At 39.4% G+C, this 23,936-nt stretch overlaps 1 pseudogene; it reads right to left on the minus strand.

The window, feature by feature from the left end:
* Positions 1–21,055: 21,055 nt before the first annotated feature.
* LOC148006298 (ARL14 effector protein-like pseudogene) lies at positions 21,056–21,547 on the minus strand (annotated as a pseudogene).
* Positions 21,548–23,936: the final 2,389 nt, after the last annotated feature.

Below are 23,936 nucleotides of genomic sequence, written 5' to 3' on the forward strand. Positions count from 1 at the left end.
AAGATAGAAAATAGGACTTGTCCCTCACTCCTTTTGCTCTCTGAATTCCTGACATCAGGAGGTGAGTACCACCCTCCTGCCTTGCACTTCCTCTATGATATAAATTCTCACTTTTGATGCAGAGCAGTGAAGTCAAACTACCATGGACTGAAACAGTGAGATAAAATAAAATTTTCCTGTCTTTAAATTGTTTTCTAAGATACTTTGTCACTGTGAAGAAACAACACAGTAGCACAATCCATTTTCATCAAGTACACATGACATATCTGTGTTCATCCTGTAGACAGTGGAAGCAAGCTATGGAAGGCCTACTCACATGAAGATTGATGGAAGATATTTGGACTTCTCAAACAACTCCTTTTAACCTGAAGAACTCCTTTCCCTCTTCTAACTCTGTGACTCAAAATGGAGCCCAGGGCTGAGTGTGGTTTCCAATACCATTGAGCCCAGTGCTCAAGAAGAGGTAGGAGGAATTTTGTGAAATCAAAGACCACCTGCCTTTTTCACAATCAGTGATACTTGACTCAAAAATGAATAACAAGAACAAAATGATTTCAACTAATTTAAATTAATAGGTATTTGAGATTAGTTAACATAGCGTTTTATTGAAGTATAAAGGAATTCCCTCAGCAAATATCAAGCACTGTTAATTATTATAAGACATAACAACAAACTCATTCTCATGATTCAGTATCATACTCTCCATTAGTGTAGTGTAGTATAGAATGAAGCATCACAGTCTCTACGCTGGGAAAGTATATGAGAAGACAGCAGAGGCAGATGTGGCTGGGGAATAAGGAACAGAGATCAGATATAATGTTTACGTCAGAACTCAGGATTTCTGATATTTGCACCCTAGTCTTTTAAAGATTCATAAAAACATGTGTAAGTGTGTGCATGTGTATGTATGTGTACAAGTGCATGTCACATGAAAATAGGTGAAATGCTAGAGAATAGAATTCTCTTAGTAGTAGGGAAAGGTGATGACAGAAAGAAGAAACATGGAGAATGAGGACTGTCAAAATATATTATATAATTTTATATTTTTATGAAAGTCAACATTATATGTATAAATACATAATCTTAACCAAAAGTAGAAGTTGAGGGATATTGCCAGGAGTGCAAAACAGAGGAAGACAACTCAGAGCTGTGCAAAACAAAAGCCAAGTTCACTTTTATATCCTCCAGTAGGAATATAGAAAGGCTTTTGATTTCCATATGGAGACTCATGGAGAAATTTTTCACCCCAGAATATAAGATAATAAATTTGTCATGTTTAATATACAGAATTTAAGCATGAGCAGAAAAAAAGACAAAAATGACTGCACTTTATTTTTCCATACAAACCTTCCAATTCAAACAATCTGGTCATTAATTTTCTATGAAATTTTGCATCAATTAGGCATAGCAGCTGCAGGCAGAAGGGGAAGCGTATAGGTCTAGGGGTATATATTATAGGCAGCTGGTTAGAATCTCAGAGGAGGTTTCTGTAGGAGGCTGGAGCACTGTGGGAGGATAGTTGTAAGCTATCCACAGTAATAAACTGTCAGGTCTTCAGCCTTCACACTGCTGATGGTGAGAATGAAATCTGTCCCAGATCCACTGCCTGTGAAGCAATCAGGGACCCAGTGTACTGGTTGGATGCCCCATAGATAAGCAGCTTAGGAGACTTCCCTGGTTTCTGTTGATACCAGGCTACAGCAGTACCCACATTCTGACTGGCCTTGCAGTTCATGGTGGCCCTGTCTCCTACTAATGTGGACATGGATTTGAGAGACTGGGTCATCAAAATGTTCCCATGACCACCTGCAATCAGAAATAAATAATGAGTAATCATATATACACACAAGACTTCATGATACAAATGTTAGAATCTAAAAGGTCTTTTATAATGGCATTGTCTGTTTACTATTGACCTCCTGTAGAAAATAGCTATTTCATTACAAATGAACTATTTTATGATATTCTAAAGCTATTTAATTTCTCACCAGATACCCCAAGCATCAGTAATTTGACCTGGGTTTGTGACTCCATCTTGAGACCCCTGCCTGTTTGATTCAATTCAGTTCTCACTGCAAAGGCCTGGTTTATATAGCATGGGCAGCTGGGCTGGCCTCTAGAGACCTACACAAAGTATCATCAAATAGGGAAGTAAATTTCCTGGACACAGGATTGTGAGAGTTAAATGAAAGGGCAACAAACACCATCAAAGACAGTAAGAAATCACTGGGAAGGAAGTCAACATAGAAGCTCAAAGACCAACTTAGAGCTCTAAAAGAAGAATCTAGATTCCCTCATGACAAGCTTCAACTCAAAATCAAAGACATTGATAGCAGTTGAGTTCTGCAGAAAATGAATACTAAGCATTATGAGTATATGTTAATATAGTTAATTTTCCTGCAAAGGCAGGAGATAAGGAGCATAGTTGGTAGGTAGGTGCCTTCTGAGGCTCTGCTGCTGCCACCGCCTGTTTGTTCTGTCCAAGTCCAAAATACACAGAGACTGTAGGATTTAGGCAATTTCACTCTTTGCTTATTCAGTGTCAATTTGAAGATTTCTGGATGCCTAACTCATATACTTTTATATGAACTCGCGTTGTAGTGGAAGTACTTCTATTATTTGACCTATGAATATATATTCATAAGTAATGTCAGAAATTCAATAAAGAAAACTGAGGTCATTATTGGAAATTTAAGATTGTCTGTTTGGATCCTTAGTCATAAGGGAAATGCAGATCAAAACAACCCTGAGATTTCACCTCACACCAGTGAGAATGGCTAAGATCAAAAACTCAGGTGACAGCAAATGCTGGTGAGGATGTGGAGAAAGAAGAACACTCCTCCATTGTTGGTGGGATTGTAGACTGGTACAACCATTCTGGAAATCAGTCTGGAGGTTCCTCATAAAATTGGAAATTGAACTACCTGAGGACCCAGCTATACCTCTCTTGGGCATATACCCAAAAGATGCCGCAACATATAACAAAGACACATGCTCCACTATGTTCATAGCAGTCTTATTTATAATAGCCAGAAGCTGGAAAGAACCCAGATGCCCTTCAACAGTGGAATGGATACAGAAAATGTGGTACATCTACACAATGGAATATTACTCAGCTATCAAAAACAATGACTTTATAAAATTCATAGGCAAGTGGAGGGAAATGGAAAATATCATCCTGAGTGAGGTAACCCAATCACAGAAAAACATACATGGTATGCACTCATTGATAAGTGGCTATTAGCCCAAATGTTTGAATTACCCTGGATGCACAGAACACATGAAAATCAAGACGGATGATCAAAATGCTAATGCTTCACTCCTTCTTTAAAAGGGGAACAAGAATACCCTTGGGAGGGAATAGGGAGGCAAAAATTAAAACAGAGGCAGAAGGAACACCCATTCAGAGCCTGCCCCACATGTGGCCCATACACATACAGCCACCCAATTAGACAAGATGGATGAAGCAAGAAGTGCAGGCCGACAGGAACAGGATGTAGATCTCTCCTGAGACACACAGGCAGAATACAGCAAATACATAGGCGAAAGCCAGCAGCAAACCACTGAACTGAGAATGGGACCCCCGTTGAAGGAATCAGAGAAAGAACTGGAAGAGCTTGAAGGGGCTCGAGACCCCATATGAACAACAATGCCAACCAACCAGAGCTTCCAGGAACTAAGCCACTACCCAAAGACTATATATGGACTGACCCTGGGCTCCAACCTCATAGGTAGCAATGAGCAGCCTAGTAAGAGCACCAGTGGAAGGGGAAGCCCTTGGTCCTGCCAAGACTGAACCCCCAGTGAACTTGATTGTTGGGGGGAGGGCGGTAATGGGGGTAGGATGGGGAGGGGAACATCCATATAGAGGGGGAGGGGTTAGGGGGATGTTGGCCCGGAAACTGGGAAAGGGAATAACAATCGAAATGTAAATAAGAAATACTCAAGTTAATAAAAAAATTTTAAAAAAAGATTGTCTGTTTGGAGAACATGGAGAATTAACATGAAATGAACATTTTTAAATTGTTTCCAAACTAGAGTTCTGCAAATGGACACAGACATAGAAATGAGAATACCCCATGTCAATCATCTTTAAAATCATGCAATCAAGATATAAAAAGTACTGAAAAGTAACAATGTCAATTGACTTGAGGTACTTTATCCCATAAAACATTAGAATACATTAGACCCTGAATGGTCTCCAGTATTCTCAAGTCTAGTTGAATGTGGAAAGGCTCACTGATTTTGGATAGAGAAAAGACTGTTTGATTATCAGGCTGTGTAAAGAGAGAAAAGCTGCTGCTTCAGACACTGGCTGTCAGACTGAATACTAAAGTATGTGTGTATTGCAGACTGAGTCAAAGGGGAAGACTGCAACACTGTTCACAGTATTAACCTGTGAAATCTTAAGTCCTAATACAGATAGTAATGAGAGTGAACTCTGTCCCAGATCAACTACCACTGGGAAAGTTAAGATTTCTGTTACTTACCCAGATAAAAAGATTGAGTAGCCTGTCTCTGTTTTTGTTGATATCAGGCTAACTATCTTCTAGTGAGAGGTCTGTGTAGACACCGTGGATCATGCAGTGGATGGTGAACCTCTGTTTTGTAGACATGTCCAGAGAGGTTCTCTAGTTCAACCAATTTTTCTCAAAAACTCTCTAGTCTTCCCCTGAAGAAGCCTACAGTGTATAACTCATCCTAGAGGTAACCAATGGAAATATTGTGAGTTCCAAAGTCTGTTAGAGTATGTTTTAACTTACATACACAAACAAATATCTAGAATATCTACATATAACATAGTATATGTATATATTTAAGTTATAATCACTTCAAATATCATTTCATTGTATAGGCAGCAGGGCTAGTGATGTTAAGACCTATGGTTAGAACTGTTTTGACTGGCATTTGTATATCTCATCATAAGATATTACCCCATAACATTATTGTTCTTTATACATATTATGCTTTTAATATTGACTTCTTTGCCCCACTTGGTGAAAGGACTTGTGATACAAGCATTTGGGAGACTGATCAAGTAGCAACTGGATGCAACAAAAATGATGGAATGAGAATGCTTTCATCAGAAGTTCTAGAGCAGGACTGAGAGAAGAGATTTGACTACACAAAGCTCAGAGAGCAGTCCTTTCTATATGTATGCAGTCATTCAATTATGAAGGACAGAAGGACTGAGATGCACATGGCCTTGTGAAAGCTCATCTTTGTGGAAGAAGATAAAATAGCCTTTGCATAGATGTCAAAATATGACTGTGACTGCCTGATTTGGGAAGTCTCTCAGTAAGTTTCAGGTTAATGCATAATGCAGCGAGAGCCTTTGGGAAAATAGTCACAATTAGCTCATGTTTTTTTCACTGAGTATATTTTAGTCAACATTGTGTTAGCACACAAATAGGAGAAAATGTGGAGGTTGTTATCAATTCAGCTTTTATGATATTTCTGGTCATTATCTAAAATATATAAAATGATATAATTGTAAATTCTAAAAAAGTAAACCTGTTCAAGAGACTCTGCATGGGGTGGTAATTGGCCTGAAGGAAGACTATATCATTGTTTATTTGGCTGGTTTGTTTTTATTTTTATTTGTATTATCTTGTTTGCTAAATGAGCATAGCTCGAACTGTTTTCCAAACCCTTACATTTAAAACCACAGAATGGTGTTATTAAATACTTTTCATTTACATTTCAAATATCCTGTTTCCTGACTTCCCCTACATAAACCCCATATCCCATCTGCCCTTACGCTTCTTCTATGAGGGTATTCCCAAACCACCTAATGCTTCCTGCCTGCCCCCCCGACATTCCCCTACATTGGGGGTCCAACCTTGGCAAGACAAAAGGCTTCTCCTCCCATGAGTGCCCAACAAGGACATCCTCTGCTAAATATGCAGCTATAGCCATCTGTCTGTCCATGTGTACCCTTTGGGTAGAGGTTTAGCCCCCGGCAGTTCTGGTTGGTTTGTATTGTCGTTCTTGTGTGATTGTAAGACCCTTCAACTCCTTCAATCCTTTTTGTAACTCTTCCAATGGGAACCCCATTGTCAATTCAATGGATTGCTGTTAGCATTTGCCTCTGTACTTGTCATGCTCTAGGTGAGCCTCTCAGGAGACAGCTATTCAGGCTCCTATCAGGATGCAATTTTTGGCTTCAGCAATATTGTCTAGGATTGGAGGCTATATGTATATGGGCTGGATCCCCAGGTGGGGCAAGCTCTGAATAACCATTACTTCAGTCTCTACTCCAAACTTTGTCTCCATATTTCCTCCTATGAGTATTTTTGTTCCCAATTTTAAGGAGGACTGAAGTATCTATACTTTGGACATTCTTCTACTGTGGTCTCGGGATTGTATCTTGGGTAATTCAAGCTTGTCGGGTAATACATGCATACCATGCCTGTTTTCTTCTGATTGGGTTACCTCCCACAGTAGGATATTTTCTAGTTCTATGCATTTGAATTTCTATCCTATGAATTTCAGGATGTCATTTTTCTGATAGCTGAGTAGTACTCCATTGTGTAGATGTACCACATTTTCTGTATCCATTCTCTATTGAAGGGTTTCTGGGTTATTTGTAACTTCTGGCTATTATAAATAAGGTTGCTATGAACATAGTAGAGCATCTCTCCCTATTATAAATTGGAGCATCTTTTGGGTATATGCACAGGAAAGATATAGCTGAGTCCTCAGGTAGTGGAATGTCCAATTTTCTGAGAAATCTCCACAATGATTTCAAGAGTGGTTGAACCAGTTTGCAATCCCATCAACAATGGAGGAGTGTTCCTTTTTCTCCACATCCTCAGCAGCATCTGTTGTCAGCTGAGTTTTTGAACGTAGACGTTCTGACTTGTTTGAAGAGGAATCTCATGGTTATTTTAATTTGCATTTCCCTGATGACTAAGGACGTTGAACATTTCTTTAGGTACTTCTCAACCTTTCGATATTTCTCAACTGGGAATTCTTTGTTTACCTCTGTACTCCATTCTAATAGGGTAATTTGACTCTGTGGTGTCTAACTTCTTGAGTTCTTTGTATATATGGGATATTAGCCCTTTACCAAATGTAGGATTTTCCCAATCTGTTGGTTGCCATTTTGTACTAAAGACAGTGTCCTTTGCCTTACAGAAGCTTTGCAGCTTCATGAGGTTTGATTTGTTGATTCTTGATCTTAGAGCATAAGCCATTGGTCTTTTGTTCAGGAAATTTTCCCCAGTGACCATGTCACCTAGACTCTTCCCCACTCTTTCTTCTATTAGTTTGAGTATATCTGATTTGTTGTGGAGGTCCTCGATCCACTTGGACTTAAGCTTTGTACAGGGTGATAAGAATGGTTTGATTTGCATTCTTCTACATGCTGACCTCCAGTTGAAACAGCATTTGTTGAAAATGCTATCTTTTTTCCACTGGATGGTTTTAGCTCCTTTGAAAAAGATCAAGTTACCATAGGTGTGTGGGTTCGTTTCTGGGTCTTCAATTCTATTCCACTGATCTACCTGACTGTCTCTGTACTGATACCACATAGTTTTCATCACCATTGCTCTGTAATACTGCTTGAGGTCAGGGATGGTGATTCTACCACATGTTCTTTTATTGAAGGGGATAATTTTTGCTCTCCTGGTTTTGTTGTTATTCCAAATGAGGTAGCAAATCGCTATTTCTAACTCTATAGGAAATGAGTTGGAATTTTGATGGTGAATGCATCGAACCTGTAGATTGCTTTTGGCAAAATGGCCATTCTTTTACTATATTAAGTCTGTCAACCCATGAGCATGGGAGATCTTTACATCTTCTTAGATCTTCAATTTCTTTCTTCATACACTCATTGCTTTTGTAATAGAGCTATTTCACTTGCTTGGATAAAGTCACACTGAGGTATCTCATGTTTTTCTGTGACTACTGCAAAGCGTATAATCTCCCAAATTTCTTACTAAGTGTGTTTATCTTTTGAGTAGAGGAAGACTACTGATTTGAGTTAATTTTATACCTGGCCATTTTGGATTTCTTTATCAGACTTAATAGTTCTCTAGTGGAACTTTTGGTGTCACTTAAGTATACTAACATATCATCTGAAATTAGTGATTTTTTTTGCCTTCTTCTTTTCCTATTTGTATCCCTTTGACCTCCTTTTGTTGTCTGATCACTCTGGCTAGGATTTTGAGAACTATATTGAATAAGTAGGGAGCAAGTGGGCAGCCATGACTAGTCCAGATTTTAGTGGAATTGCTTCAAGTTTCTCTCCTTTTAGTTTGATGTTGGCTACTGGTTTGCTGTGTGTTGCTCTTACTATGTTTAGATATGGATTTTGAACTCCTGATCTTTCCAAGACTTTTAACATGAAGTGGTATTGAATTTTGTCAAATGCATTTTCAGCATCTAATGAGGTGAGTATGTGATTTTTTTCCTTTGGTTTTCTTTACATATGTTGATGGTTTTCTCTATATTGAACTATCCCTGAATCCTTGAGATGAAGCCTACTTGACCATGTTGAATGATCTTTTGATGTGCTGTTGTGTTCAGTTTGCAAGAATTTTATTGAGTATTTTTGCCTTAATATTATTAATGAAAATTGGTCTGAAGTTTGCGTTCTTTGTTGGGTCTTTGTGTGGTTTAATATAAGTGTAATTGTGGCTTCATAGAAGGAATTGGGTAGTGTCCCTTCTGTTTCTATTTTTGCTGAATAGTTTGGACAGTGTTGGTATTAGGTCTTCTATGAAGTTCTGATAGAATTCTTCACTATACCTATATGGACCTGGGTTTTTGTTTGTTTGTTTGTTTGTTTCTTTTTGTCTTTTTTGTTTTGTTTTGGTTTTGTTTTTTGTTTTTTGTTTTGTTTTTGTTTTTGGTTCAGAGACTTTTAATAACTACTTCAGTTTCTTTAGGAGTTATGGTGTTGTTTAGGTGGTTTATCTGATCCAGATTTAACTTTGGTAGCTGGTATCTGTCTAGAAAAACTGTTCATTTCCTCCAGATTTTCCAGTTTTGTTGAGTATAGGCTCTTTCAGTAGGATCTGACGATTTTTTGAATTTCCTCAGATTCTGCTGTTACAGCTCCCTTTTCAATTCTGATTTTGCTAATTTTCATATACTCTCTGTGCCCTCTGGTTTGTCTGGTTAAGGGTTTATCTATTTTGTTGATTTTCTCAAAGAACCAGTTCCTTGTTTTGTTGATTCTTTGTATAGTTCTTTTTGTTTCTACTTGGTTGATTTCAGCCATGAGTTCATTTCCTTCCATCTAATCCTCTTGGGTATATTTGCTTCTTTTGATTCTAGAGCTTTTAAATGTACTGTCAAGCTACTAATATATGGTCTCTCACGTTTATTTTGGAGGCACTCAGAGCTATGAGTTTTCCTCTTAACACTGATTTTATTGTGTTCCATAAGATTGGGTATGCGATGCCTTCATTTTCATTAAATTCTAAAAAGTCTTTAATTCCCTTATTTCTTCATTGATGAAGTTATCATTGAGTAGAGCATTGTTCAACTTCCATGCATATGTGGGTTTTTGTGCATTTTTATTTTTATTGAAGAACAGCCTTAGTCCGTGGTGATCTCATAAGGTGCATGGGATTATTTGAGTCTTCTTGTATCTGTTAAGGCCTGTGTTTTAACCGATTATATGGTCAGTTTTGGAGAAGGTACCATGAGGTGCTGAGAAGAAGGTATATTCTTTTGTTTTAGGATGAAATGTTCTATAAATATCTGTTTAATCCATTTGTTTTATAACTTATGTTAGTTTCTCTACCTCTCTGTTTAGTTTCTTTTTCCATGATCTGTCCATTGATGAGACTGGGTTGTTGAAATTTCCAATATTGCATGAGGTGTATCATGTGTTTTGAGCTTTAGTAAGGTTTCTTTTATGAATATAGGTCCCCTTGCATTTGGAGCATAGATATTCAGAATTGAGAGCTCATCTCGGTTGAATTTCAATCTTCCTTTAAAATAATTCTATATCACCTTCCAGTCTGCTACTTCATTTAGGCCACATTGGTGGGCTCACTCCCCTCTAACACCCCACAACCAGCCTGTCTCCCAGGAGGTTGGCTGTAACCAAGGACACAGGTGAGACTCCTGCCCCAATACCCATACTAGTTGGGACACCCGAAGATCCCATAAAAGATTAGGATTTGTTAGATCTTGAATAATCTCCTGGACTCACGAGTATAGTTGATTATGGTTAGGCTCACAGATTATTTGATTATCAGAGAACATTTGATTATCAGACTGTATAACAAGAGAAGAGGTGGTGCTTCAGACACTGACTTATAGGTGAACTCTAAAGGGTATATGCATTACAGGCCAACTGTTTTGGCTGGCATTCCTACACCTGGTCCTAAGAAATTATCCTGTTTTGGATTGCCCTGGAGTTGGTTGTATTTTGATGCTAATTCTGCTTCTCCAAAAAGGGTTGCCTAGTCATGTACTCAGGACTCAGGTGAATTCATCAGAATCTTCTCCCCATTTTAACTTATAAAATAAAAGTGAGAGCTGGTGATTGGGCAGGGAAAGGAAAGGTGAAGCATTGGGGAGAGAGAGAGAGAGAGAGAGAGAGAGAGAGAGAGAGAGAGAGAGAGAGAGAGAGAGACGGGAGTGAGGGGAGACACTGGGAGAGGAAGAGTTAGAAGGAAGATGTAGCTGAAGCACATGGCCTGGAGAAACTACAAGTTATAAGTGGTCTTATAGCCAGGGGAATATACTAGTGTAGTGTAAATCTGCCCAATCTAGGCGTGAGCTTGTATTCAAATTAATCGAGCTGTGTTTTCTTTCTAAGAACTTATTTGTGTTGGAGAGGTTACTGCAACATTATCCCAATACACATTATTGTTCTTAACTTACCACATATTGTGATCTTCGGTATCTACCTAAGAAATGGTAGATCTGGGAGCCAACTACTTCCTGGTGATATAAAGGACCCTGGTTTATTTCTCAGCACCCACGTCAACTCCTGTAACTCCAGCTCTGTAAAATCTGATGCACTCTTCTGACTGCTTTGAGCCCTCACTCATGCATATACCTACACCCCTCCACAGATGCACATACACAATTTAAAATAAAATTAATTTGTCAAGGAAAAAATAGGAACTCAGGTTGGCAAGATACCCTTTGCAAGAAAAGATAAACATTGCAACAAAACTGATAACCTGAGTTTGATTCCCAGATACCAGTAGTGAAAAGAAAGAACTAACTGCTGCAGGTTGTCCTTTGACCTACATACAAACACACACACACACACACACACACACACACACACACACAAATACATGCACACACACAATAATGTGTGTGCATGCAATAAATGTATTTGTTGAACATTTTTCAAGTTATAAAATTTCTATTTATTATCTTTTTTAAATTCAAAGTTTATACAAAAGAAGCAGAGAATACTAAGTGATGGGAAAGCCATTGTTGGAGAAAGGGTGAGCACAATGCCCACCTGGAATGATAAATACACAGGCCATTGTTGTTTGTATAAAAACCTTGCCAACACAGGACCTTTACATTTGTAACTTTTAAAAATAATTGTGGACTTCACTCTGAGAAACTGCAAACCAAAGGGAATCTGGAAATTTAAAACCAATTACAAATGCCTTATTGTAATGATCAAGAACTCAGAGGCCTGGAAAGCCATGATGGCCACAGAGGTTCCTCCCAGCACTACTCTGAACCCTCACCTGGAACCCACAGCAGCAGCACCCATAGCAGGAGTGGTTCTGTTGCCATCTCTGAGAGCTGGAGGAGAGGATGCTTCTTAGACTCCTGGCAGCAGTCCTTAAAAGAGCCTTGGGGTGTTGCTTAATGAAACAATATGAAAATCAGCGCAGCAGAATGTATACTGTTGTTCAAATGGCACCTGCTCCTGTTTGAATCACAGGGAATTGGTGTCAGCAGAAAATTTACTAGAGCGTCATGTGTATCTTAACAGAGCCTCTAAGCCTATTCTTTGAATCTTCACAATCTAATTTCTTGAGGTGATATGGGGGGGCATAATATAAATGTACTATGTAAAGAATGTAAGATATTGCAAGAACAAGTTGATCCCTCAAAACTGTCCACACAGAGTAGTAATGTTTCCTAGACATTAAAGAATTAGAATCAGAAAAAATATCCACATTGAAATAAAACAAGAAAGAAAAAATTTATGAAGGAAAAAAACATTTGTAGTAAAGATCACCAACAGAATATTTCTTCAATTCATTCTATTAATTGTATTTTAATAGATTTCATTAACATACTTGATTAATTGAGTTCTTCTTTAAGGTTTTGAGTATGTTCATAATGGCTATTTTAAATGGTTTTTCTAGTGTTTCAGCTATTTTGAATTTCTAGATGCCAGCCACTAACCACTGAATAAGCTAGATTCCCCTTCTCCCTGGCCCCAGACCCATCACCAGCCCCTGGGCTTCCTCCATTCCTGACTCCTCATGATTGCCAGCATCACCTGGATGTCCTTGAGTTAGGGAAACCTCAACTTCATCTTCAGCCTGCATTGGTTCTCACCAGGGATGGAGCCTCTATCTTAGACTGCATTCTGCCACCCCTTCATCCTAATGTCAATGGAAATAGAATGTAGCCTAGCACCTCTGTGTTTAGTCTACCTGAGCAGTATCCACACACTCCAGTGCTACTCCAGTGCAGAACTGAGACTTAAAAGAAATAGACATGAATGACATGGAGGGATCAAGGACACAACAAGATGACCCATAGAATCAAACAACCAGGGACAATAGGGGCTTAAACAGCCTGGTCCACAAACTGGGATCATGTAGGAGCTGGAACTAGATCCCCTACATGTTTGTAGCAAATGTTCAGCTTTGTCTTCATGTTGGTCTCCTAACAAGTGGAGCACGATTGTCTCTGGCTCTATTCCCTCCCATTGGATGCACTTGTCTCTATTTAGACTGCTTGGTTAACCTTTGGTGGGAGAGCATGTGCCTAGACCTGATGGGAATTAATTCCCTTGTTTGGGGTTGTTCCCAATAGGGAGGCTTCCATTCTCTGTGGAAAAGGAGAGGAGCAATGGGAGAGGTATTTGTAACAATAAGACTGAGAAGAGAACAGGGAGAGGTTGTAATTGGAGAGTAAAATTAATTTAAAAATAGAAATTAAAAATAGAAATAAACTGGAAAAGGTCATGGCTTCTCCTGGGTATGGAAGATAAGAAACTTTATTGTAAATAAAAGGAAGACCATGGCCAGAGGCAAGTCCATCTGGGAGAGTCCACATTCAGGATGGCCAGAAGGTAACAGGCCATGTGAAGAGAGGGAAGAGGAATGATTGGACCCAAATCAAGAGGTCAGAAAATTATCATAAAGAATAGATTTTTAAAAAGGGCAAGGTAACCATACTGGCTGAAATACATAGAGGACAGAGGAGCTGGGATAAGGTAAGGCCAGCCCAATATCAGAGACACAGAGTTCAGGATAGGGGGTGAGGTATTATAGCTAGGGTAGAGGCTGGAGGTAGAGAGGTACTGTGAAACTTGGCAACCAGGGTCTCTTTTGGTATGTTAATGAGCACCTCAGTTAGCCAGATGACCTTGGTTTAAGACCTAACGAGCATATTTTCATATATAGTGAGCTATGAGTCTAAAATTGGAAAATGCAGAAGTCTGCACTTAAGTTCAGTCTAGTGTTATGAAGGATCACATTACTGAGATCTCTAGCTCCCATTGAGAAGATTCAAAAAGCGAAGATGGGGATGCAAAAGCATGTAGTAACTAAACTTCCAGTGATTGTGGCTGTTCACATTCAGATTTCTGGAATTACTTCACTTGCACAATAAGATCTTCTGAAAATGAAAAAGACCTGAGAATGATGACATGGACCTGAAATCTCCATATTAAGAGGGAAGAGGCATATAGTTCATAGGTTCAAATCCACACGGGCGTCTACACTGCATTATAGTTCATCTTGGACTATGTTGTGAGACATTCTCTCAAATGCTTAGAAGTCGAATCCAGTCGATGTAATGAAAAATAAAACATTACGGTCATTTTGAAAATGTTTTTATTTAAAAGTATTTGTATGTAAAAGTCAGATAATCAAGAGTCCTAAATATATAAAGTCCTTTTATTTTAAATGAATAGGAAATTTTTCTTCAAATTAGTAGTGCCATTTATTCAAAAAGTTAGTAAATATAGATAAAATTCTTTGGTTAGCTTAATAGGGATCACCAATTTGGAAGGAAATTAATTACAAAATGTTCAGGGAAACAAGCACACAAACCATTATAAAATATTATATGTTTCATGGTTTTACTTCCCGTCTTAGGATCAATCTTTATACGATTAAACAGGATGACAAAAATAGCTTCAAGAGGAAACGGTTTATTTGGCTTATTCTTCAATATCCATATCCATCAATGAAGGAAGTGAAAGGACAGGAAGTCAAACAGGGAAGGCAAGAGACCTCATGGCAGGAACTGATGCAGAGTCCATAAAATGGTGCTGCTTACAGGCTTTCTCAGCCTGCTTTCTTATATAACTCAGGACCACAGGAATAGGGATGGCACACCTATAGCATAGTGGTCTACCCACATCAAGTATGAATTAAGAAAAATGTCCTGTAGACCTGCCTACAGTCGAATCTTTTGGAGGCATGTTATCTAATGTTATTGTCTACTTTCAGATGAACTCTATCCTGTGTCAAGTTGACACAAATTTAGCCAGTATACTTTTTTTAAGAAATGTGAAGATCTTTGCTAGAAATGTCTAGAGAGGAAGGAACATGTGAGAGTTGGCAGCTCATTAAGCAGCAAACCCAGGAGCATTTTGTTTAGACATAGAGAACTGTGGAGGGAACTCCTTACCCTGCTTACATGAATAGCTTACAGCATTGTTGGCCACTAGAGGGTTAATAGTGAGTGTGAAACTGTGTCAGAGCAACTGCTACTGAACATGGCAGAGACATAAGACTCTATACTGAATGGTAAATAAGTCAGTAGCCCAGGAAGCTGTTCTAGGTTCTGTTGACACCACTGTATACAATTATTGTAGAGTATGTCAGTGACATTCTCGTGGGACTTGAAGATGATAGTGGCCATTTATTCCAGAGATACCCTCAAACAAACTGAAGACTGGATCAGCACAATGTCCCCAGTACATTCCAGTACAGTATCATTCCAGAGACTGAAATAATAAACACACAAACACTACAGTTTTAGGTATACTGAAACTATTTCAGTGTCCTATGTATGGCACCACTTACAACAGTCACAAACATCACTCCGAACTACTAGAAAATAAAAGGGAAAATGTGATGAATAAAAACAACTTTAAATTGTTAGAATTCCAATTATCAAGATCCCAGAGGCTTGGGAAATATACATGGCTGCAGTAGACGTCCCGAACACTTCTCTGCATCTTCTCAGCTGGTACCCAATGTAGGCCCTAAGTGGGATTACAAAATCCATCAAATCTGTCAAGCACGAACCATCAAATCAGGAGCAAGGCCCTCGTTCACAGTCCAGCATTGAGATGCCCTCGCAGAAGTTATGTATGGCAGTACCACATTTCCTCAGCCTACAGCCTGTCCTTGGTGTTTGCCTTACCTGCCCCTGCAGGTACTGCCCCTCAAGACCTCTCCATAGTGGTGACTCCTGTCCTGCTCAGCCTACTGCTGTCATGAAGAGCTGTCCACAGTGGCAAGATATCTTTCCTGCTTCAGCCTACAACCTCGGTGATACATCACTGCATGAGCTGTCCACACTGAAACCACATTCTCTCCTGTCTCCTCACTCCACCCACCAACAACCCCACAGACATAACACATCAGCAAAAAACAGCAGCACTCAGAACTTTCCACCTTAACCCATGTACCAGGTACAGGAAAAATAAAGGTGAAAGAAGGCACCAATCCCTGAGCTTCTCAGTAAAGTTCACCAATCCCTAAACAGGAGAACCCAGCAGTCCCTCAACAGGAAAACTTACCAGTCAAGTTCTCCTCAAGCTCAGGACTTACAAATCCCACCAATCCTCATTCTGGACATCTCTTCCATGAAAAGTTCTGTAGAAGCAATGTTGGGTCTGCCTCTAGTAAGTGCTAGGATCCTCAAAGGCTCAAAAGAATCTTCTGCAGGAAGACCTAATTGAGGACTCCCTGAAAGAACAAAGATAGCTGGTGCTAACAAAAAAAAAAAAAGATTGCTGGTGCTAACAATGCCAGACAATCAAGAACTGCTGTTTAGAAGACATGCTTTCTTGGGACTAATGGGGGCACAGGTGGAGGATATTAAAGGCATTTGCTGCAGCATTTCTCACCTGCCCCCCCAGAGTCTGTGTCATTGACTCTGTGCCATGTCACTTTCAACCACCAAGGGTTGGGCTGCAAGTAGATCAGGGAACAGGCTACATCTGATGCCCAGTGTGGTCTATGTACCACTTCATTGTTCTTGTTTTTCGATGCTTGAGAGCCTCCTTTTCTGGGGCTCATTTTTCACCTGTTACTACAAGAACTGTTCTTGTGGTTTGACCTGATCTGACCTTCTTCTCCTCCAGGTGCTGCTGTTGTGCCCCCTTTGGTTGCTTCCTTGGTGAGGTGACTCTTTAGTGTTTTATGTTGTGGGTCCTGTGAAGGTGAGTGTATGGACCTCATTTATATCTTCTTTGTCTTTTTGGTCTGTTTGTCCCAGTGGCCTGACTTTTCATCTCTGTTTGGTTCGAGGGTGAGTGTGCAGCAGCCATTGTTCCTGTCCTCTTTGTCTTTGTCTAGGTGAGAGAACATCAGCCATCATTTCTGTCTTCTTTGTTTTTGTCTAGGTGAGAGAGCAGCAGCCATCGTTTCTGTACTCTTTGAATCTGTCAGCTCATTGTTACTTTTGGTCTAGATTCATCCTGGTAACTGACATAGAGGCTGACTCCCGGGGTACTAGGAATTGGTTCCTGAATGCCGTTCCTATCATGGGTACAATGTCCAGGTACAAGTCATTTGAACTTGACCTGAGGAAGTCCCCTCCTTAGTACACCATGACTTTTGTTACCTCTTCTGTCATATTTTTAATACCTCTCTATAGTTTCCTTTGTGCTCGTCGTCATGTGCCCCCTCCCCTCCACCTTCAAGCAACCCCAGTTAGAGCTCTGAAAACCCATCTGGTCAATCGTGATCTCAAAGTTAAAGCTCACAACCTAGACTAGGTTTAGAAGCAGGATGCTATTTTCGACCCCCGGATATAGCTGGAGAATACGTAGGCCTCTGAGATCTGGATGTATATTCTCTTCATTGCCCACAAGTGCAAGGTGCAGTTTAGGATTTTCCCTCTCTTGTTCTTTGTCCCCATCCTCTTGCAGTCATCACCAGTCTTAAGAATTCTTCCCTAGAGGAAGTGGTGGCTGCCCATAACAAACACTGCCAGGATCAGGCTAATACTCACCTTTCCATTACTGATCCCATCCCATGTTCTCATAGCAAGCAGGTTGATTTTATGGATGAGGATTAGGGCACCACTGCTCCAGCCCTTCAGCTGTCAGGTTCCAAGCATTCCTCTACTGCTACTGTTCCAGGTCACTCACTCACAAGCCCTTCTGTTTTTGCCCCAATCAGAGGTACTCCCAGGTTACCCATGGTGAGATTTAGGGGGATTTTGTCTTCCACTGGTCTCTCTTGCAGGGGTTGCTCCTTCAATATCTGGCTCTCATGCTGGACTGACTCTTCCCCAGAGGCCTCATTTTCCTCAGGTATATCATTAGGCTTTCCCTGTCAATCTTGGCCCTGATGCAGTGACTAAGCACTGGATGCCCACTCTTCTGGCAGACGTGGCATTACTCATAAAAGCTGCCAATAATTCTGTCTCAGATTCCCCTTATTTTGAACAAATACTGAAGCAATGGACCATGCACCTCCAGACCTATTACTACTGGTATAATCTCCCTAAGGCAGTGCTCAACCCTACCATATTTCTTAATTGGGGGTCATATTATGACATGGCTGAGAATTGGGATAGGATTAATTTGGAATATCACCTTAAAAGTACTTTTACCAGCCACAGACTAAGGAGCAATGAAGGAGCCAGAAGAAGACCAGGGTATGAAGACTTAATGAACATACTGTGTCTATCAATTTTTCTTCAGCCTGGGAGGGTTGATGAACTCTGCTCTCTGGTAACACTGCCTCCCATTCTTTTGCCAGTATCAGTTAACTCCTAAGCCTACCGTATTCTTTTTTCTTTCAATGTGAGTCTGGGTTTGACATTCATCGACTTCGTCACAACTACACAATGATTAGAAGACACAATGATTAGTATCCAGGTCAAATCAACAGCCAAAAGTAGTATCAAAGACAGGAACTAATCACTGGGAATGAATTCAACATAGAAGCTCAAGGACCAACATAGAGCTTCAAACCACGAGTGTTTAAATGTTCTCATGACAGGCTTCCATGCAAATATCGTCCTGAATGAGGTAACCCAGTCAGAAAAACACACAAGGTATGCACTCACTGATAAGTGGACATTAGCCCAAAATCTCGAATTACCCAAGATTCAATCCACAGACCACATGAAACTGAAGAAGAAGGATGTCCCAAATGTGGATGCTTCACTCCTTCTTAAAAAGGGGAACGAAAATATCCATAGGAGGATATAGGGAGGCAATGTTTAGAGCAGAGACTGAAAAAACGGTCATTCAGAGCCTGCCCCACATGTGGTATATATATATATATATACCACAACTGCCACCAAAACTAGATAAGCTGTATGAAGCTAAGAAGTGCATGTTGACAGTAACTGGATATAGATCTCTCCTGAGAGACACAGCCAGAACATGTTGAATATAGAGGCAAATGCTAGCAGCAACCAATGAACTGAGAACTGGTCCCCCATTGGAGGAAGTAGAGAAAGGATTGAAAGAGCTAAAGGAGTTTGCAACCCCATAAGCACAACAATGCCAATCAACTAGAGCTTACAGGGACTGAACTACTACCCAAAGAGTATACATGGACTGACCCGTGGCTCCATCTGCATATGTAGCAAAGGATGTCCTTGCTGGGTACCAATGGGAGAAGCCCCGGTCCTGCCAAGGTTGCATCACCAGTGTAGGGGATTGTTGGGGGGTGGGTTGGTGGGGAGAGGAACATCCTTATAGAAAAAGAGGGGAGGGTTTGGGGCCTTATGGACAGGAAACCAGGAAAGGTAATGACATGAGAAATATAAATAAGAAATACCCAGTTAAAAAAAAGAGAAATAAATTCAACAGATGAGTTTTACAGAAATAATAGTAAAACTATCTTTGATTCAATCCTGAGAAAACAATAAATCCTGTGCAACAACTTCAAAATAAACAAGGGAAGTAGAATAAAAGAAAGGAAAGAAAGAAGAGAAAGGGGAAGGGGAGAGAAGAGGAAAGAAAGAAGAGGATGGAGAACATAAGAAGGAATATTGAATTGAGGAGGAAAAGAAATGTGGAGAGGAAAGAAGGAATGGAGAAAATTTTAAACGGAAAAATATTTTTCCTGCTTTCAACACTTCACATTTATTTAAAACAAGATTTGTAGTGGTTTAAACAGTATTAAGTCAGTAAGTCCCAGTGTTTAAACACTTCCCTTCATTACATATCTAATGTAACTTAGAGAAGTGCTTTTTATACACGGCCCCCAGGCCTGTGACATCAGCATCATCTGGGAATGTAATGTTGCAAATGTAAATTGAGTCACAGTACCCAGTTTAAGTTATTGACTGAGGATTTGAGAACCTTCCAGATAAAGAACATAAGAGAAATTCTGACTTAAGATGGGGAAAATTAATAAGTTTGGTGTTAGAGAGTTGGTTCAGACATTTAAAGCACATATTCCTCTTGCAAAAGACTTGGGTTTGGTTCAGGTGGTTCATAAAAACCAGTAACACAAGCTGCAAAGAAGCCAACATCTCTGGCCTCTGCAGGCACCTGCACTGATGTACAAGAACTCTCTCTTTCTCTCTCTCTCTCTCTCTCTCTCTCTCTCTCTTCTCTCTCTCTCTCTCTCTCTCTCTCTCTCTCTCTCTCTCTCTCTCACACACACACACACACACACACACACACACACACACACACACGGGGCGGGGGAGAATCCAGACACCTTCTACATTATATCAGCACAAAGACAACCACATCATGCTTTCAGTCAGCTGCTCATCCATACATCCAACGAGCCAACATGAAAGCCACAGAATATCATTTAAGGCTGACTTCCTTTTTTTAAAAGTCATGAAATACAGATCTTGTAAGGAAATGTGTTAATCACTGGCTTTTAGTCTTTGCTTCTCAATTCAGTCAACTAATATATAATTTATTGAAAAATAAATGCTTGGTAATAAAAATTGTCATCATCAAATTTAAGTTTAACATCAAAATATAAACAATAAAAATAAGACTAAAGATATACATTACAAATGTACAAGTTTGCTTTTCTTAGGAATATATAACATTCTAAGAAAGACGTACATTTGGCAACAGCTTTCAGATGCAGAGTTGTGCAAATCTTAAAATTATGGTCTGAACCAGACACCCTGTGAAAGGAGTGGTGACATCAAGGCAGAGAGTTCTGCTAATGAGAAATGAGCATCCACTCTTGCAGACTTTGGTCAGAAGCTGAGGAACCTGGGAGGTTTCACAAAATTACCATCCATTCTATATCCATCTGTAGCTTGAGAGCATATTTTGCCCAAACACACTAATACTTGTCCAAGAGAAAGAAGTTTGACTATATACATACATACATACACATACAAACATACATGTATTCAAACATACATGTATTCATATATATATATACAGTCATACATACATTTATGAATACATGTATGTTTGAATACATGTATGTTTGTATGTGTATGTATGTATGTATAAGAAACAGAAGCCAGGCATGATGTAATATATTGAAATTGATACAACTTGTGAAGCTGAGGCAGGACAATGCCATAAGTTAAAGACCAGCCTGATCTACAGAATAGACCCTGTCTGCAAACAAACAAGCACACATGCACTCACGCATGACACATACACACACACACACACACACACACACACATGCAGAGAGAGAGAGAGAGAGACAGAGAGAATATCCAGGTATATCTCCTAATCAGGAACAAAAAATGGCAGGGTGCTGATGAACTCGCCAGACTCTATGATGATGGCATCATTGACCCAGCACAAGTTGCACTGGCGCTCTGGCCCATACTTGTTGGAGTTGCACTTGGGACCTAGGTAGAAGCATCCCAGGCAGTTCTTCTCTAGACTGTCACACAGGTACACATCATTACACAGCAGCCTGGTGTTTTTGTCATACTTATTCATCGCCTTGTACTTCACAGAAAAATATCCATTCATCTTCAACATCAGTGCTTTCTTTTCAGGCTGCCTTGTCTCAAGGTTAAAATCTGCCACGTGAAGTCTATGGTTCTGAACTGTTAATCACTTTAGCTGCCATTCGATCAGTTGCTGCTGGTCACCAGTCAGCTTTGCCAACCTACCAGGACAAACTCCAGAACTAGCTTTCCTTGAGCATAAGAAGACAGCAGCAATGGTACTCTCACAAGTATCACTGAAGAAACACATTTACTATGTGTCATAAATATTTTAAAAAGAAAGGTTTAGGGGTGGAGACTCCACTTAGTGTTTAAAAGTACTTGCTTCTCTTATAAAAGACTGTGCACACATTGTACACATGTATACAAACATGCATGCATACATAAATACATACATACAGGCATGCATGCATTAATTCAGTTTGAGATGTGAGCCCTGAGCTTCTGCTCTAACTACAAAGTCTTCCACCTGCTGCCTTCTTTCTGTTTTCCAATATTCTAACACTCTGAAAGTCCAAATGTATTGTTTCTTAATAAATAGCTTTGCTCATTGTGTTTATCACACCAATAAAAAAGAAGTTAATAGGGGTTGGGGATTTAGCTCAGTGGTGGAGCGCTTGCCTAGGAAGCGCAAGGCCCTGGGTTCGGTCCCCAGCTCCGAAAAAAAAAAAAAAGATCCAAAAAAAAAAAAAAGAAGTTAATAAAAAGGCATAATCTGTGATGGTATATTATACAAAACATGAACAGGTATATGTTTTATATAATACTATCATGTACTACTGTATCCATGGGCTTCAAAACCAATTTTTAAGGAATACATACACAGCATTAATTAACATGATGTTTACATGAGGCCTTGGATTTCCCACTTACAAATATTAAATTTATTCATAATTATGAGATCAAAGCCTGGAAGGTAGAGACTATCAACACAAAATCATGCTTCTTTAGTATGGTATGATATTTCTGATTGCCACATTTGAGAGTAGACAAGGAGAGTTCAGAGTGATATGTGATCCATGAGGAAGAAGCACGGGATGGACAAATGACTTAGAAACAAAATTATTACATTTACCATCTCATTTATAAATCTTAGATTTTTAAGCATAATTATATAAATATAAACACAATTGTAGTGTGTATAAGGGAAACTAGCAGAGGGAAGAAAATCTAGGGGAAAAACATGGAACAGAGAGAAAGAGAAGGGTCAGGGATGTATCTTAGTTAGCATTACTATTGCAATGACGAAATATTATGAACAAAGATGGAAAAACATATTCTTCTTATACTATCAGATAACATCATTGAAGTCAGAAGTAGGAAGTCAGAGCAGGAACTGAAACAGAGCAAGAACCCAAAGGTGGGTAATAGTTATTCAAGAGTAATGGCAGAAATTCAATAGAAAAATGAAGTCATTATTGGAATTTAAGATTGTCTAAGAAACAAGGGAAAAAAGATTGTCAAAAGATATGATATATCTTTATATTTTAATGAAAGTCAGCATTATACGTGTAAATACATAAACTTAACCAAAAAAAGAAATTGAGGGATATTGCCAGGAATCCAGAAGTGAGCAAAGCAAAAATCAATTTCATTCCAGTGGAAATTATAGCAGAGGCTATATATGGATTTAGCCCATGGAGACTCATGATGAAATTTTTCATTCCAGAATATAAGATAATACATTTCTTATGTTAAATAAGCAGGATTTAAGCATGAGAAAAAAAGACACAAATGTCTTTACTTAATTTTCCATATGGAACTTCCAATTCAAGGATCTGTTCATTAATTTTCTACCAAACTTTGTATCAGTTAGGCAGACCAGCTGCAGGCAGAAGGGGAAGTGTCTAGGTTGAGGGGTGTGTGGTACAGGCAGCTGGTTAGAATCTCAGAGGAGGTTTATGTAGGAGGCTGAAGCACTGTGGGAGGAGAATTGTAAATACGCTGACAGTAATAAAAGGCTGCATCTTCAGCTTGCACACTATTGATGGTGAGAGTGAAATCTGTCCCATATCCACCGCCTGTGAAGCGATCAGGGACCCCAGTGTACCGGTTAGATGCATAGTAGATCAACAGTTTAGGAGACTGCCCTGGTTTCTGTTGATACCAGGCTATATTATTACCCACATTCTGACTGGCCTTGCAGTTCATGGTGACCCTGTCTCCTACTGATATGGACATGGATTTGGGAGACTGGGTCATCACAATGTTCCCATTGGCACCTGTAATCAGAAATAGATAGTGAGTATACACTTATACATTCAAAGAGTTGCTGATACACCATTGGAATCCCAAATGTCTTTTCTAATGGCATTGTCTGCATACTATTGGCTTCCTATAGGAAATAGCTATTCCTCTACAAATGAATTACTTTTAAGACATTACTTTTAATTGTCTTACCAGACAACCAAAGCAGTACAAATATGACGACCTGCTTTTGTGATTCCATCTTGATGCCCATGATGGTCTGATGCATTTCAGATCTCACTGCAAAGGCCTGGTTTATAAATCATGGGCAGCTGGGAGGGTCTCTAGGGGCCTATGCAAAATAGTCACTAAATAAGGAAGTAAATTACCTGTACAAAGGGTTGTGAGAATACCCAGATAAATAAATATCCAAAAATACCATTAATGACAGTATGCTATCACTG

This window comes from Rattus norvegicus, chromosome 4, assembly GCF_021556685.1.
Source record: "Rattus norvegicus strain SHRSP/BbbUtx chromosome 4, alternate assembly SHRSP_T2T, whole genome shotgun sequence".
NCBI lineage: Eukaryota > Metazoa > Chordata > Mammalia > Rodentia > Muridae > Rattus > Rattus norvegicus.